Source organism: Talpa europaea (genome assembly GCF_964194135.1).
Source record: "Talpa europaea genome assembly, chromosome: 5".
In the NCBI taxonomy this organism is placed as follows: domain Eukaryota; kingdom Metazoa; phylum Chordata; class Mammalia; order Eulipotyphla; family Talpidae; genus Talpa; species Talpa europaea.
Window position 1 is genome coordinate 48478331 of NC_140071.1, and position 17366 is coordinate 48495696.

A 17366-nucleotide genomic window follows, 5' to 3' on the forward strand; every position below is an offset into this window, starting at 1 on the left:
ATCTTTGGAATTGATGTTTCTGTGTCCTTTGGGTAAATACCTAGGAGTGGAATTGCTGGATCATATGGAAGCTCTATGTTTAGTAGGTCCAGAAATCTCCACACAGCTCTCCATAGTGGTTGGACCAGTTTGCACTCCCACCAACAGTGCAGAAGAGTTCCTTTTTCTCCACACCCTCGCCAACATTTGTTGTTGCTAGTTTTTTTAATATGTGCCATTCTCACTGGTGTGAGATGGTATCTCATGGTAGTTTTGATTTGCATCTCCCTGATTACAAGTGATGTTGAACATTTTTTCATATGTCTGTTGGCCATTTGCATTTCCTCTTCAGAGAAGTTTCTTTTTAGCTCTTCTGCCCATTTTTTGACTGGATTATTTTCTTTGTTGTTGCTGAGTCTCATCAGCTCTTTGCAGATTTTTGTGATCAGTCCTTTATCATGAGTGTTGGGTGCAAAAATGTTCTCCCAGTTGGTGGGGTTTCTCTTTGTTTTTGTTATTGTCTCTTTTGCTGTGCAGAAGCTTTTTAATTTGATGTAGTCCCAGCTGTTTATCTTTGTCTTCACTATCACTGCTTTGGGTGATGTGTCTGTAAAGATGTCTTTGATGTACAAATCCCGTAGTGTTTCGCCTATATTTCCTTCTATGTATTTTATGGTTTCAGGTCTTATGTCTAGTTCTTTAGTCCATTTTGAGTTGATTTTTGTGTATGGTGTGAGGTAGTGGTCAAGCTTCATTCTTTTGCATGTAGCGACCCAGTTTTCCCAGCACCATTTATTGAACAAACTTTCTTTGCTCCAATGCATAGTCTTTGCTCCTTTGTCAAAGATTAGTTGACCATAAATCTGTGGGTTTATTTCTGGATTTTCTATTCGATTCCATTGGTCTGTATGTCTGTTCTTGTTCCAATACCATGCAGTTTTGATGATTATGGCTTTGTAGTAGAGTTTGAAGTCTGGGAGTGTGATGCCTCCATTTCCTTCTTTTTTTTTCAGTAGAGCTTTGGCTATTCGGGGTTTTTGGTGATTCCATATGAATTTCATCAATAATTGTTCTATTTCTTTGAAGAATGCCATTGAGATTTTGATTGGAATAGCATTGAATCTGTATATTGCTTTTGGTAGGATGGCCATTTTAATAATGTTTATTCTTCCAATCCATGAGCAGGGGATGTCTTTCCATTTCTTTGTGTCTTCTTCTATTTCTTTTAACAGTGTTTTATAGTTTTCTTTGTATAGGTCCTTTACCTCTTTTGTTAGATTTATTCCCAAATATTTGATTTTTTTTGTTTCGATAATAAAAGGGGTGGTTTTTTTGATTTCTTCTTCTTCAGATTTATTGTTTGTGTATAGGAAGGCTACTGACTTTTGCGTGTTGATTTTGTATCTTGCCACTTTACTGAATTGATTGATGAGTTGAATTAGTTTTTCTGTGGAGATTTTGGGGTTCTCTATGTATATTATCATATCATCTGCAAATAGTGATAGTTTGACTTCTTTGTTTCCTATTTGGATTCCTTGGATGTCTTTCTCTTGTCTTATTGCTCTGGCTAGGACTTCCAGTATTATATTGAAAAGCAGTGGTGAGAGTGGACATCCTTGTCTTGTTCCAGATCTTAATGGAATTGCTTTCAGCTTTTCACCATTGAGAATGATACTGGCTGTTGGCTTGTCATAGATGGCCTTTATGATGTTGAGGTATGTTCCTTGAGAACATTTATTGTCTTATTCCCTCAATTGGGAATTAAAAATTTGATACTAAAATAAAGTTTATTACTTGAAATATACCATATGGCTTTTGTACAAAAGCATAAGATAAATGTGAAACATCATTCATGGAATTCCTAAAGTATTTTTTCTAAATTATTGCTACTAACATTGGCTTATTTTTTAAAGGCACTTTATGTTTTGACAGGAAATTTTTTCTTAAATTATTTATACGAAATGTATTATCATTATTTTGTTGGATCAGTGAACTAGATGACAGCTCAATTTGAGGTATTAAAAAACCTTCAAGGGAATCATTTGTGGTTTGGGCAAAAAAATATTCCTTTCAGAACTAAGATCATATGATACTGAATCAGAAAACTGTAAGAGAATAATAATTGAACAACAGTAACATGCCTGCTCACTGAAATGAGATTTTTTTTAATAAACAGGCAACAGAGGAAAATAAAACGGGAATGAAAATACATTTTCAATCAATTCAAAATAAAGTAGCAGAATATAGTAATCCTGAAAACAATGCCAAAAAATTTAATTGCTGGCTCATCTGAATGCAAAAGACTACACTAATGGCATGAGTAGACATTGGAACAATTGCTAAAAAGTTATTTTTCAATATACATAAATACATATAATTTACATATTTAAATAAATAATTTGTATATTAAAAATATATAATTTACAGTCTTAAAAATGTTCATATCTTCCTCTGGGGCCTCCTTGGTTGCCTAGGGGTAAGTCTTAGCACTATCAACACTACAGCCTAAGTTCAATCCCTGGCCAGGAATCTAACCCCTTATGGCTCAGCTGACCTCCCCTGACTCGCCCACTGCTCACCTTAGTAGTGTATTTCAGTGAATTCAGCTGTTCTGCTCCCCACTCTGTCTCTGGTGAATCCTCTCACACATACCCCTCTCGCCTTTTCCCCAACTTCTGATCTACACTCTACTTCTTCTATGCAAAATTAATCAATAAATATTTTTTTAAAAAAATATCCTATCTTCTTAACCCAGTCAAGTACTTCTAGTTATGAATATCGAGGAAACAACCTGAAATGTGGGTGAAGATTTGTGCACAATAATGTTAATTGCAGCATTACTCATCAGCAAAAAATAGGAATAAAATAAGTGAATTAAATTTCTAATGTACTTTAGGCACTGTGCTGAGATGCCGGTGATTAAATGAAACAGGTTTTGGGGAAATAGTAATATTTTAGCTAATACCCAAAAGAAGTGTGTGCTGACCACCCATGAGAATGAGACAGAAAATGAGAGTATGTTTGGACCATGAGAAAGGAAGGAGATTGAGATGGAAGGGGCTGGTGATACTTTTGATCATGGGGGACTTTGACTGTCTTGTAAGAACATTCTAGACACAAATACCAGGAATATGTGGAATATAGATACCAAACTTTGGAGTTAAAATGTAGACATCCCAAATAGTAGACAGCTATATATGAGCCTAATCTTTCTTTAAAATTTTCAATCCAGCCTACAACTGGTTAAAATGTAGTATATATGGATATGTCCTGACCTAAATATTTCTGGAAAGAAAAATGGGCTGTTGAATTTTCCAAAACTATTTAACTAGAACCCCATAGTAATTTCTGAAGTAAATCTATACCGATAGTTATCATATGTAGCTAAAATTCTATAGATGAAGTTGATTGTTATGTGTTTGAGATTTTGCAAGAATAAGCTTCATATTCAAACCTATAGTCACACAAAAACTAACCATCTATAGTGCTACATTGTTAAATAAGAATGTCTGGAAATATAAGACATAATTTTCTAAATGATTTACTGAATTACCTCTTCCTTACCCTCAAGTCCTACTGCTTCTTTTCAGTACTGACAAATTTGATTTGGAAATTCAGCAAGTTTTAATAATTATTCTATTATGTAAGATGTAAGCAGGGTGAAAAGTACATGGAAACTCTCTTACTAATTTTACAACTCTTCCGTAAATATGAAATTAGCTCAAATAACAAGTTTTTTTTAAAAAGGTAAAGAACTTTATGTATTATATGAATAATAGGAAAAGAAAAGGAATAGAAATATGAATATGATTTTAAGTGGCTAGAATAGCTCAGAAAAGTACATAAACATTACTGGTAGCATAGGTTAACTCTGAAGAAGCTATTGGGGGCAGAAAATCGATTTCCTCTGCATGCGTTTTTGAATATTGTGAATTGTATACCATAAGATTAGTTAATCTATTCAAAAAACAATTGAAATGAAAACTGAACAACTTGGAAAAGTCATTCTACCTCCACAAAGTCAACAGAGACAACTCAACTTCTCCTTCTGCCCAGCCCTGCTTTCTTCCATTTCAGCAAAGATATTGACTCCATTGACACTCAATGAACACAATTCAGGCTAAAATTTTCAGAGTACACTTCCCAGGGAAGGAATCTTATAGCTACTCTTTCCACAAATTTATAAAATTAGCAAAAGCAAGATATTTTAATTATAATTGTTGAAGATTGCTGATTCTGTCCATCTCAACTTCTGTTCCTTCAAGCTTCCATCTTGTTGTATAATGCTGGAATAACTGTGAGCATTTAGGGACCCAATTAAGTATAAGTTCAGTCAGAAATAAATTTCACATGAGTATAGTACACATCCTTGATACACCTCCTTATTGTTCCCATTTCCATTGCTTCTTTCTTATTTTTATCAAATTTGTAATCTCCAGCTCATGTGCATTAGACAGAATAACAGATATATGCCATGAATGTCACTGGGTAAATTAAGAAAAAGGAAACCTTAGTGTTCCTCAATGATTGTTCACACAAAAGACAATAACTATTATTATCCTTATTGGGAGGGGTCATATGCTTCAGCTCACACATTTGCATATGAATTGGTTCCTACCCAAATGGCCAGTGGTAGAAATTAAAGAATGTAAAAGATTCACATTACATTGAACAAGCAAAAAAACATCATTGCAAACAGAAAATATCCAAGAACAGGAAAGTGGCAGATACTGTTAGATGTCTGTCAGTATCTGTACTCCTTCTTTACCAGTGGATACTGATTTGGACCAGGGTGGCTATGTGTCCAACTGACAAACTACATTTGCCAGTTCTGGCCAATGACATGAAAGCACAAGAAGTTGGGGGTGGGGAGGTGTATAACTGGGTGGGTTATAGGGAGAGGGGTGGGGGAGGCAGGAGGACACCCAGGAAGGCTCTATAAAGGTTGCTTACTCAGCTAGCAACATCTTTTGCCTTTTCCCTTATTTCCACCTAGAATTAAACCATAGTAATATAGTAGAGACAGTCACCTTACATCTTAAAATAAAAATAAAGTTAGAGTTGCATGGCCTACAACTATGAAGTCAACAGTTGCTTAGTCTAGTTAAACTAGACTGTCTACCTCCAGACTTGTTAGGTTTAAAATATTCATCCTTATTTGTTTAACCCAATCATAGTCCAGTTCTACTAGATGTAACTATATACAAATTCCTACCTTGATATAAGGGATTATTGAGATCTCTATTTTATTTTCCATACACTGTTAATGAGTATGTATTTTTCTTAAAAGTTCAAAAGAACTCAGAAGAGAAAATGGGGCAATGAGGAAATGGGAAAATAGATAGAGTTCTAAAATGTAGAGGTAGTGGAGCTAGTATTAAGAATGGTGTATCTGGAGCCATACTAAGTTAGAATCCAAGTCATGCTACTCAGATTCATTTCACTTATTCATTCAACAAATATTAACTGATCACATGTTATGTGCCAGGAAATGTTTGAAGTGTTTGGTGCCTCAGCTTCCCCACTGGCTAAGTGGCAATACTGATATTACCTACCTCATGGGGTTATTAAATTTGTTAATATGAGAGCAGTAACAGAGCATCTAGTTAGTGTTCAATAAATATGGACTATTAATATTAACAATACTTTTGTAAAAATAATGTCATAGAAAACAGATTTACTTATATTATTAAGTAAAAAAATCAAATTGTAATATGGTTTTATTTTGGAGAAGATACATATACATTAAATAAGACTGAAATGAAATATAAGATACTAACAGTGGGTTATCTTTGAATAATGAGATTATGATGACATTAGTATACTTCTTTTTGCCTCTTGATAGTGTCTAAATTTTCCCAGTGAACATGTTTTCTCCTTTCAGTAGGACTAATAAAGGTTGTACCTGAGTTATGTGTACAGTTCCACAGGAAATATTGCTCTACAGGGTTTTGAAGCATGACCACACTCAGGACATATTCATGTAGTTTGGGCTTCCTCCTGAAAGGAGTGAGCATTCTAATTGTCAATATTACTAGGAAAGATCATTCATTTACTCAACTTATATTCAGGGAGAAGGGGAAGAGATACTGAGGGACAACATCCTCTCTGCCACGAGAGGGAAGTGAGTCAACAAGAATTCACTCCATGGTGGATGAAAAAATTGAAGCACCCAAGAAAATCAAAAGAAAAAAGCCAACTGTGAAAAAAATATGGAATGTGTAGGTCATAGGTTTAATTTCTTTTGTACAACCAGTAACAACTAAACTAACTTGACATAATCACAACACAATATTAAGAAAACAATTCCTGTTTTCACCCTGTCTCCGCAGATAACTTATTAATGGCAGTTATCACCAATTCATGCTAAGTATTATCATTCTGAAAGCCAAATGTTAAAATATGCTCCCCAACAGGAAATTTTTCAAATATCTTAGAACTTTAATGTGGTCCATGAAGCATCAGCAACACCCACGAGCTTGTTAGAAGTGCAGAATCTCAGCCCATGCCCATTCTCCTCAACAATATCCTATCTATATTTTAACAAAATTCCAGGTGTTAAAGTTTCAGAAGCTTTTAAAGTATCATGTTTCTTTTCTGCTTGACAAGTTCTGCTCCACAGACAAAATTCTCACCTGTCTTTGGAGTCTTCTGATAGATCCAGGTTTGTTGCTTTGGAATTAATTCTTACATGAAAAACATCACATGTCAGATTACTTTGAATAGCCTACCAAATGTACATTTAAAAAATCAATATATTGGGCCTCCCCGGTGGCACAGCGATTGAGCGCTGGGTTGCAAAGCTGCCCGCAGCTTCTGCAGCGCTGGTTCCATCCCCGGCTGCTCCCCGGCCACCGGAGGAGGGTCCCACATGGCGCGCAGACCTCTCCTGCTGCCCGCTGCTTCCCTCAGCAGTGTACTTCGGTCCTTCTGCCTGTTCTGCTCCCTGCTCTGGCTCTGGTGAATTCTCTCACCCTCTCTCACTTCTGACTGTACCCAGTGCTTGTATAAATAATAAATAAATAAATCTTTAAAAAAAAATCATGATATTAGGGGCCTCCCTGGTGGCACAGGCAGTTGAGCACAGCGCTGTGAAGCTGTCCGCAGCCTCTGCAGTGAGCGATCGATCCCCGCCAGCCCCGGAGCAACCCACAAGGCGAGCAGACCTCTCCTATCTCGCTCGCGCTGCTCTCTTCAACAGTGTATTTCATCAATCTGCCTGTTGTGTTCCCCACTCTGTCTCTGGTGAATCCTCTCAACGTCTTGCACATCTGGCCTGTACCCAGGCTCTTGTATAAATAAAATAAAATCTTTAAAAAAAAATCATGATAATAAAATGAGTTCATTTTGCAGAAACAGTGCAGATTTCTTATTTTACTGTAGTTTTTCTTAAAGTTCCCAGTCTACCTACTCTGTAACCAGCACTGCTCTGAACCACTACAGGCAACATCACAGCTACTATACACACTGTTGCTGACCATGGAACTGCAACTGCTTAGCTGAGTTGAAGGACACTACAAAACTATACCACTCATGCTTCATCACCATAGAAATGGTCAAACCAAACCTTCTTAGGTATAGACATCTAAGGAAGCTACTCAGGAACAGACTGTTGGAATGGACTCCCCTAAAAAGTGCCACTTTTCTCTGTACTTACATACATATTGGGTTCAATAATGAGTCATTCCTCCCAAAATACTTAAAAGTAGTTTGATATGTACTTCCGCCAATTCCACATTGTATTGAGGACTTACAAGATTATTCTGTGTACTATTCTGTCTTCATCTACCCTACATTCAATACTTTTAATAACATTGCTTTTTAAAGTTAAAAACAAAAAGGTAACAAATTCAAACAAAAATGAACTTTGTTAAAGCAGATGTGTAAGGAAAAATATTGCCTGACTTGGCCTACTTTGGGCACCAGGATTTTAACTCTATATTCAATTTAGGTATATATTATATGACATGGATTCTTAACCTGGACTTCACAGAAACAAAAACTTTAGTAACTACAGAGCACAAACTCTTTAATTTAATTAATGGTTTTTAATTGCTGGCTCATAGAAGGGTGATGGACTGGCTCAGAAGAATCCCTTAAGAAATATTTTAAAAATACAGATCCAAAGGACCAATCCTCTGGATTCAGATTTCTTTTTCTAAGGGTGAGGTTCTGAAATGGGTGATTTGTGCCAAATATAATATGGGTAAAAACTAAAAGGTGTTACTAGATACAAAAACCTATTCCCCATCAAATACAAGCTCTAAAAGATTGAGCACTAGGGGGATGCTAGATTTTTATTTTAAATAGTTTATATCCTCCACATAATAGGAATCAATGTCCACGTCAGAAATAAATGTTCACATGGATTATATGAGCTTTGACTATTACAATAATTTCTAGTTCTCTCCCAATTTTATCCTTTTCTATTGCAATGACAAGCCATAAAACAAATGAGAAAGCATTAAGAGATATTTCATTCAGTCTTGTCCAGAGGTTCTTATAGTCCTTTGATAATGAAAACAGATGATAGCTATTTGTAGAAAACATATGTTCTTTAATCAATACTTTGCTTCAGAATGACCTTCAAATAGTCTAAAGAATTAGGAGAGAAGAAAGAAAGCAGGAACATTTAGTAAAACCATTGTGCAATTATACAGCCACACCAAGCCAGGCTGAGCTTAGGAGGTATCGTCAGATAACAAAACCAAAGAAAAAAGCTGAACATTTTTTTACCCCTCAGTGCTATTTTAATATTATCCCTCCACAGTGCCAGTATTGGTGCTTGATTCATAACTACTTATATCCCCAAAAGACTCCTAGCTGTCCTAAAATCAAAGTTGATGAAGTCTGGGCCACGTAAGTGTGAGAGTGCAGATTGACCCATACGGCATCACCATGGTGATGGTATTGGAAATTGTTCTTCCAAGAGTGACTTGAAAGCAGAGAGCAGCACAAACATTAACAAAACTCCTCTAGAGACAAATGGAACTGATGGTTGAGAACAGATGAAACTTGTAGGAAAGGACAGGAACTATTTTTCTATGGTCCTCATGAGTAAAAATAAATTAAATAAAATGATAATAGTGATAAGAGCTACATAGAAGAGTCTAGGAGGCCTACCTTTGGTAAATGGCTTACAGAAGGTCTCCCAAAGACACATCCATAAAACTTGGTTCAGAAAGACAAGAGGACATCATCTGGTAAGGACAGTTGTGTAAGTATTGGGGGAAAAGTGCTGTCATTTGGATAGGGAAGGGAGATAAGCCTTTAGGTGGGAAGTATTCAGAGAACTAGAAGCATTCAGAGAACTGAAAATGGACCAGTACATCTTGGAAGAAGAGCAAATGAGAGGAAAAGTATCAGATGAAACTGGATAGGCAGACACATGATGTATTGTTCCAAGTTTCTTAGAGAGTTTTCCAAGATTTTGCTTATGCATGTCTCTAAAATAATTATGAAAAACTGCATGCCCATCCACATATTGTTTATTCACATCAAAATTATTTCATTTTAGAAGTCAGTGCCCTGCACTTCAGTGTTTACAGTGCCTTTCCTTCCTTTGGCAGGTCCTACATACAAGCCAGAAGCCATGACCACTGCCAAGAGGTGTCTCCTTGGATTCAAGGCAGCCAGCGAGGACCCTCTTCCCAAAATGGTTTGACTAAGTGAAACAGAATTCGAAGTTATGGCATGAAATGAGTGAATTCTAAGATGGAAACAACATGAAGCATATGTGCAAGCTTTGGAAGGCAAATACATAGATCTTAACTCTAATGATGTAAGGGAACATGAAAATAAAACTAAAGCAACAACAGCGAGCATCTACATGCAGGGAAGACATCCTTGTAATGCAACTGGCAACCGAGGAGCAAGAGATACCAGAGTGCTCTACTCAAAACCAGTGCCTCAAGCAAATTCAACAGCCCGGTGTTGTCCATCAGAGATCAACAATGATAAACTCAGCCATCAACTTGTTTTTCCTGAAAATGAAAGTTGAACTGGAACAGACCGAAAACAACAGGAACAATCCCCAAATGAACTGAGTGCCTGGTAGTTTACACCAGATAAGTAAACAAATCATACTCCCCAGTCAAGACTTTCTTGAGCATCTCCCTATGAGAAAACTATAGTGGGACATCCAAGTACTGTTTTCACACCTAGACTCAGACTTTTTGAGAGAAAAAAGCCGCATTCTTATACAGTCCAGTTTGTAATGGTTAATGTAAAACTCACCAGATGAATCTTGTGATGCAGCTTTTCCTCTTCCCATCCCCTTGCTTCAGAGACTTGATGGCATCGGGCTATTCCAAAGAAGTGGCCACCTCCAAAAATTTCACCTTCTAGCACATCTAGGCATTTGAGAAATGTTTCTGTTTGAAGAAAACAAAGGGAGAAACAGAACTTAACTCTTAACTCTGAGGCATATTGTGTCTTCAGACAGTTCGGAGGAATGAAAACCTAGAAATTTAAAATCATGAATTGAACCTGTAAAATTCCAGTAAATGTAAAAATGGAATATACATCATTTTTAATCTTGAGCATAGTATATTAGCTTTGCCAATAAAACTATGGACTTTCATGATTGTTGTTGAGCTTTTGGGTCAAAACTCAAGTGAGATGAATTTTGCCTTTAAAGGTTAATATTTGCTAATAACTAACTTCATAGTCATGATAGAATCAAGTAATAGCTATCAGTACACATAATTCATATATTTAACCATTTAGTTGGGGGCTCTACATTACTTGACTTAGCCTTAAACCAATGTGGTTTTAATCAATGGTTTGTTCTTTGAATGGTTGTAATTATTGAAGACGATCTTATTAAGGGCTATGTAAACATGAAGGTATGGAATCAGAGTTGAAGTTTAAACTGTGTGAAGTACTATAAATATTCATTTCACAACCAGCTTGTATAAGGATATTGGCTGTGATGGGACTCACTGCATTATTTTTTTGAGTACTGAAACTTACTATATCCCAATTCCATTCAATAGGCACATATTAAAGGAGAATTGTAGTTTAAATTCATGGAGGAATGTGATTCTTTCTTGTATTTGGCCTTTTACATTGTAGTCTGGATCTTAAATGTGCTTTGAAATAGTGAAAATATTTCATTTTAAATTTGCAGTTTCAAAGGATTTAACTTCTGGTATACTGTAAATATGGATATCTTAAGATAATGGAATAATAGAGCATAAAATACATATAACTACCAAAGATGTTGATATCCAATACCATCCATTGAAATATATATTATATATATTGATTTTCAACACTTAGAAATTTTACATCATTCTTGTTTCCCCATGAACTCATATTTCCATTCTACCTATCCCACAGAATGTTTTTATGTAAAATATTCTACTTGAAAATCTTTTACTGATGCCATTTCATCCTTCAAGGTAAACTACTTCTATCTATGTGAATTATTACAACTATTGTTAATATATACTTTATCAAAAGCAACATAAATATATTATAAATTTTAAACATAAAAATCAAAAAACATTCTTTCATGAGTGGGATAGATCAGGAATTTTCATTTCAATTCAAGTTTTGGTGAATGAATGCTATTTATTGCTATAATAAGACTGGGTTCAGTATCAATTCTAGTGTGTTTTTTGTGAGCTCTGAGAATCTTTGTTCACATATTCAAATAGATGAAATTAGAGAAATTTTTGCTATAGAAATGTCATTCAACTCTTTTAACTTCTTCCACTTACATGCCAAAACCACTGGCCTATCTTCACATATTATTTTTGTGATCCATCAGCTGACATCCCAATAGATCTTCCTCAATTTTGTAGAAAGTAAGGAAATGGAAATTATTCTGCTTTTTTCTTTTTTTAATTTAAAATTTATTTTTATATTCCCCATACAATTACAACCCCCTTATTTTGACCCCAATCCCTCCCTTCCCTGCCCCCCACCCCCCACCACCCAAAGAGTGTCTCTGGTTCATAGTTGTTTGTTGATTTTGATATTTTCTTTCTGATAGTTATTCTTTTTCCTGGTCCCTTATTTAAGTTTTCTAGATTCCTGCTATGAGTGAGACCATCCGGTATTTTTCTTTTTCTTTCTGGCTTATTTCGCTGAGCATGATCCCTTCTGGCTCTATCCATGTTACTGCAAATTGCATGAGTTTATTTTTTTGAATGCTGAGTAATATTCCATGGTGTATATGTACCACATCTTCTTGATCCAGTCATCTATTTTTGGGCATTTGGGTTGTTTCCAAGGCTTAGCTATTGTAAATAGTGGTGCTATAAACATAGGGGTGCAGGTGCTCTTTGGAATTGATGTTTCTGTGTCCTTTGGGTAAAAACCTCCACACAGAGGTTGGATTTCCACACCGTGGAAATCTCCATAGTGGTTGGACCAGTTTGCACTCCCACCAACAGTGCAGGAGAGTTCCTTTTCCTCCACAACCTCGCCAACATTTGTTGTTGCTAGTTTTTTTTAATATGTGCCATTCTCACTGGTGTAAGATGGTATCTCATTGTAGTTTTGATTTGCATTTCCCTGATGACAAGTGATGTTGAACATTTTTTCATATGCCTGTTGGCCATTTGCATTTCCTCTTCAGAGAAGTTTCTTTTTTAGCTCTTCTGCCCATTTTTTGACTGGATTATTTTCTTTGTTTTTGTTGAGTCTCATCAGCTCTTCGTAGATTTTTGTGATCAGTCCTTCATCATTAGTGTTGTGTGCAAAAAATGTTCTCCCAGCCGGTGGGGTTTCTCTTTGTTTTTGTTATTGTCTCTTTTGCTGTGCAGAAGCTCTTTAATTTAATGTAGTCCCAGCTGTTTATTTTGCCTTCACTATCACTGCTTTGGGTGATGTGTCTGTAAAGATGTCTTTGATGTGCATATCATGTAGTGTTTTGCCTATATTTCCTTCTACGTATTTTATGGTTTCAGGTCTTATGTCTAGTTCTTTAATCCATTTTGATTTGGTTTTTGTGAATGGTGCTAGGTAGTAGTCAAGCTTCATTCTTTTGCATGTAGCGAGAAATGGAAATTATTCTGAATTGTGAAGAGATTTGTTACCCATCATTAGAGACAATAATTTCTCAAATTTTGGGAAATATGTCAAAAAAGACTTTGCTAAGATTGCTCAACTATTAATTATACCTTTTATTCTTTCCTTTATAGCATCTTCTTTAAGCTAATATACATAGAACAGGTTGGGATAACTAAGATATTATTAATTATATTCAATATTGTTAACATGCTTTCAATAAATTGAGTTAAATCTGCTACTTGGAGAATTTTCTAATGTATTAACAAAGGTTTACTAAAAATACTCATCATATTACCTAATTAGCAAAGTTATTCTTCATTGTCAAAACAATAATTAATCAGAATACTGCCTCAATTTTTCATTTCAAGTAACCTGCCTTCTGAATTCTAATGAGATAAGTATATATTTAGTAGGACTTAGTAACCAATTGCATAGAGAAGGAAAGAGTAAAAGATCTCAAAGAAGAGTGAATAACTAGAAAACATGAAGAAATAATGAGCATAAGGAGCTGGAATTTGTTCCTGGGAGAAAACATTGAATTTCCCCCTAGAATTTGAGGGGATAAACAAGTATAAAATAATTTTTTCTCTTCATTGTTTTTTAATTGTCTCAAATCTAAATTGTCCCTATAATCTGCAACATCAAAAAAAAAATAAATAAAAACCATATCCCAAACACAATCTAAAGAATTATATATGGTGTTTTTATCATTAATTAGAAATGGAATCAATACAATCTCTAAAGATCATTTTTTCAAATATATACTTATGTAAAATGCTTTTGCTTTACTTATGTAGATATTTACAGGAAATCTTTGGGGCATAAGTTATTGGCTTGAATTTCTGTTTCCCATGGTAAACCAAGCACCAATCTCAAGAAGTATTTTTCTCCTAAGATATTTTTTATAACATAAAAGGAAATTAATTTGGCATGTCATCTTTTGAAATGTTAACTTTGCCTTGGATTGTTCATACTAAATTCTGGATGGCATATTCAAGAATGTTTTGAACAAGTGAAAATATAATTTTTCTCTATGTAAAGTCAGTGTATATTTCAAATTTTCTTTCACAATTATGGTATCACATGCAACTGGGAACAAAAGCTACAGGGGACAAAGTGTAATGGATCATGATGACTGTTTTGGAACAGCTTGAACCTCCTTATATCCTACAAGAAGGCTATGTGAGCTGAATTCAGAAGTGCTGAAAATGGCTTTTACTGCAAGCTACACAGTCTCAGGAGCAAATACACATTTTTATAACTTACAACTACAGAAAGCCTCTCAAATAAAAGGATTCATGCCAATGAAAGGATATGTTATCCCCCATGTCCTTCCATTTGGTGTATTTCTTTTAATACAAAGCACACACACACAATCACACAGAGGATGGTTTCTAAACTACTAATATATTTTGTTCCAATTGCTTGCCACTGTTGCAACAAATTACATTTCTCTATCATTTTACTGGTGCTGTGGTTCCTATCTCCTGTGAGTGGAATTATTAGTGCTACAGTAAATCAATTGAATTCAAATGTTTTGAGGCATGAGAGGTCAAAAGAGTTTTTGATTGTCTCATCTTCTAAATGTACCATACTAATGTGTGAAATAATTGTATTAAGCACAGAAAGAAGGAAGAGAGACATGTACTACACTTCCATTTAATTCTAGCTTTTTTTCCCAGCTTCTTTATTTTTTTGTTTTAATTTTATTTTATATATTTTTACATCATTTTTCATTTTTGCATAATATATGCATTTTCATCTTGGTTATAGTTTCCATACAATTCTCACCCCCCTTATTTTGACCCTACTCTGTCCTCCCCTCCCTTCCCCTCTCCCCCCTCCCCGTCGTGTGTCTCTAGTTTATAGTTGCTTGTTGATTTTGATTTTTACTTTATTATAATTAGTCTTTTTAATATCCTCCAGGTACACTGGCCTTGCCCTGTCTCCTCGGAAGTAACTCACTGAGTACGGAGTCACTTTTGTTCACATTAAATGTTTCAAGATAGGCTCAGCTTCAGCAGGTTCTTAATGAACAGAAGTCTCCCACATCCTGGAAAATCATGTCCCTTCAGTGTGACTGGGATCATATCCTTCAGTTCCCTGCTGAGTAAATGTACTTGGAGAAGACAAACGGCCAAGGAGATCTGACAGTTGGTGAAGCTGTTCTACCACAAAGGTGATCCCCCTTACCTCCTACCTGGGCATTGGGCATGCTCAATGGAATCTTTTGTTAGGACAGAACACCATTGTCCAATGGCTCCTTGTTTGCTTGAGAATTTCTAATTAAAAATTAGAGGCCTCCCCGCTGGCACAGCAGGTTGAGTGTAGCACTCTAATTTTCTTTCACTGCAGCCTCTGCAGTGCTGGTTCAACTCCTGGCCAGCCGGTGAGATACCCACATGGCATGGCAGACCTCTCCTGTCTTGCCCACTGCTCCCCTCAGCAGTGTACTTTGGTCCTTCTGCCTGTTCTGCTCCCTGCTCTGCCTCTGGTGAATTCTCTCACCTTCCCGCGCCTCTGGCTTGTACCCCAGTGTTTGTATAAATAAATAAATCTTTAAAAAATTTTCTAATTTCTAATGACACACAGAGAGATACTTGCCCATCAAGAACAATATCTCATTGCTTTTTTCCCAGGAAAAATCCAGAAAAGTCCCTATGTTGACCCCATATTTCCTAGTCTGACTCCTCCCAGGTAGAACCCTCACATTCTTTTTCCCCCCTGTATGGTGATTCTGAGAGCTATTTCTGATAGAAAAACTCAAGCAAGCATTTAATGGTGCAGAACAAGCAAGCCAGGCTTCTCTGCAGTGCACCCCATCACAATGAGAATGTACTCCCCATGATTCAGAATAAATCAGATAGACAGGGGGAAAGTAACAACCCCAAACTGCAGCTTAAGAAATAAATGGCAACCTCTTATCTGGAAAAGTAAGACCGCACTGCTGATTATAGTTCTCCAAGAGCCAGCTGCCCTGCCTCTGCATTCTTCTAAGCACAGGTAGAATGCAGAGCAAATTTTCTTCTAGAGGAAATAAAAACATGCCATTGGTTAAACACATTGGCAAAACAGATCATTTATCTTTATTCTTCTCAAGCGATGTGTTGTGTCAAAATCAGAGAAATATTGTGAAAAACCTGTTCACATCTACATTATTTACTGCCTCAATTTTACGCCCTTTGTATTGAAGTTTAATATAAAATACAAAATATATATGATATATGTGCTTGCATTTCAAAATACTGGGAAGGGGAAGTTCTCTTGGTGATGTCTACTTCCTTTTTCACTATTTCTGGTTGAAACAGAGAAGTCCTTCACTGGAAATAGTGGCAAATTTGCTTATGTGTGAGAGCAGGCAGGCCATATTGACCCAGACTTACTCGCTCTTCTTGTTTCAAGGCATCTCTTTTTATTGCATTTCACAAGCATTGTGTCTTTTACAAATTGAAGATTTGTGGTAAAGCTATGCTCATTTTTTTTGCTCCAGCAGCCCATGCTCACGTCATATCTTTGTGTTACATTTAATTAAGGTGTGTCTATTTTTCTTAGACATAATAATGCTATTGCACACTTAGTACACCATAGTATAGGGTTAATGTTACTTTTATATGCATTGAGAAGCCAACACTTTTGTGTGACTTTATCACTTTATTGTGATATTCGCTTTACTGCAATGGTCTGGAACCAAAGCTGCAGTATCTCTAAGGTGTGCTTGTATCAGAATTTTCCTTCCTTCCATCCTCTCCCCTCCCCTTGCTCCTGTATTCCCACTGTTGTGCTGATTCTCATCCACCTTCTCATTACCACCACTCCACATTCCATACCCTACCTGACTTCACCCCATGGCCAGTGAGTTGTAAAACCTATGGTAAGAGGACAAACACTCAAGGGAAAACCAGAGAGATCAAGGCAAGGAAAATTCCTCTGAAACCTCTTTGTTTCTTCCCACTCCCCAATGCAATCTATGAAAGAGCAAAGAAAAAGAATACTCTGGCCTTTGCCACCTCCTCCATGCCCAACTCCTTCCACCATTGCCTCATAGGTGGCTGTCTCATCCACAGATGAGAGAGAAATGGAGGAATAGGCACTGAAGGAGGCACAGGACCAGCTGCCCACTCCCTGTCCCCATCTCCATCTTGGCACAAAGTAAGCCCCACAGAAATAGAGATGAGAAACTCTGAGTAACTGAGGTCTGGCTAGAATAAAGGCCTCAAAGAATAAAGGTTCAAAATACAAACTTAGTTCAGGTACTTCTCTTGCACATGTGAGTTTGTAGCCTGAGGATCATCTCTGGTGTACTAGAAGAGAAAAATGCTTTCCTTCACATGATAAGAAATATCTACTCTACACCAACAGCCAAA

General features: G+C 36.2%; 1 pseudogene across 1 annotated transcript; it reads left to right on the forward strand.

Annotated features, from left to right (window-relative positions):
* The first annotated feature begins 9571 nt into the window (after nucleotides 1-9571).
* Nucleotides 9572-10054, forward strand: LOC311170523 (pre-mRNA-splicing regulator WTAP-like; annotated as a pseudogene). The gene has a single exon. The product of its transcript is annotated as a pre-mRNA-splicing regulator WTAP-like (transcript).
* Nucleotides 10055-17366: the final 7312 nt, after the last annotated feature.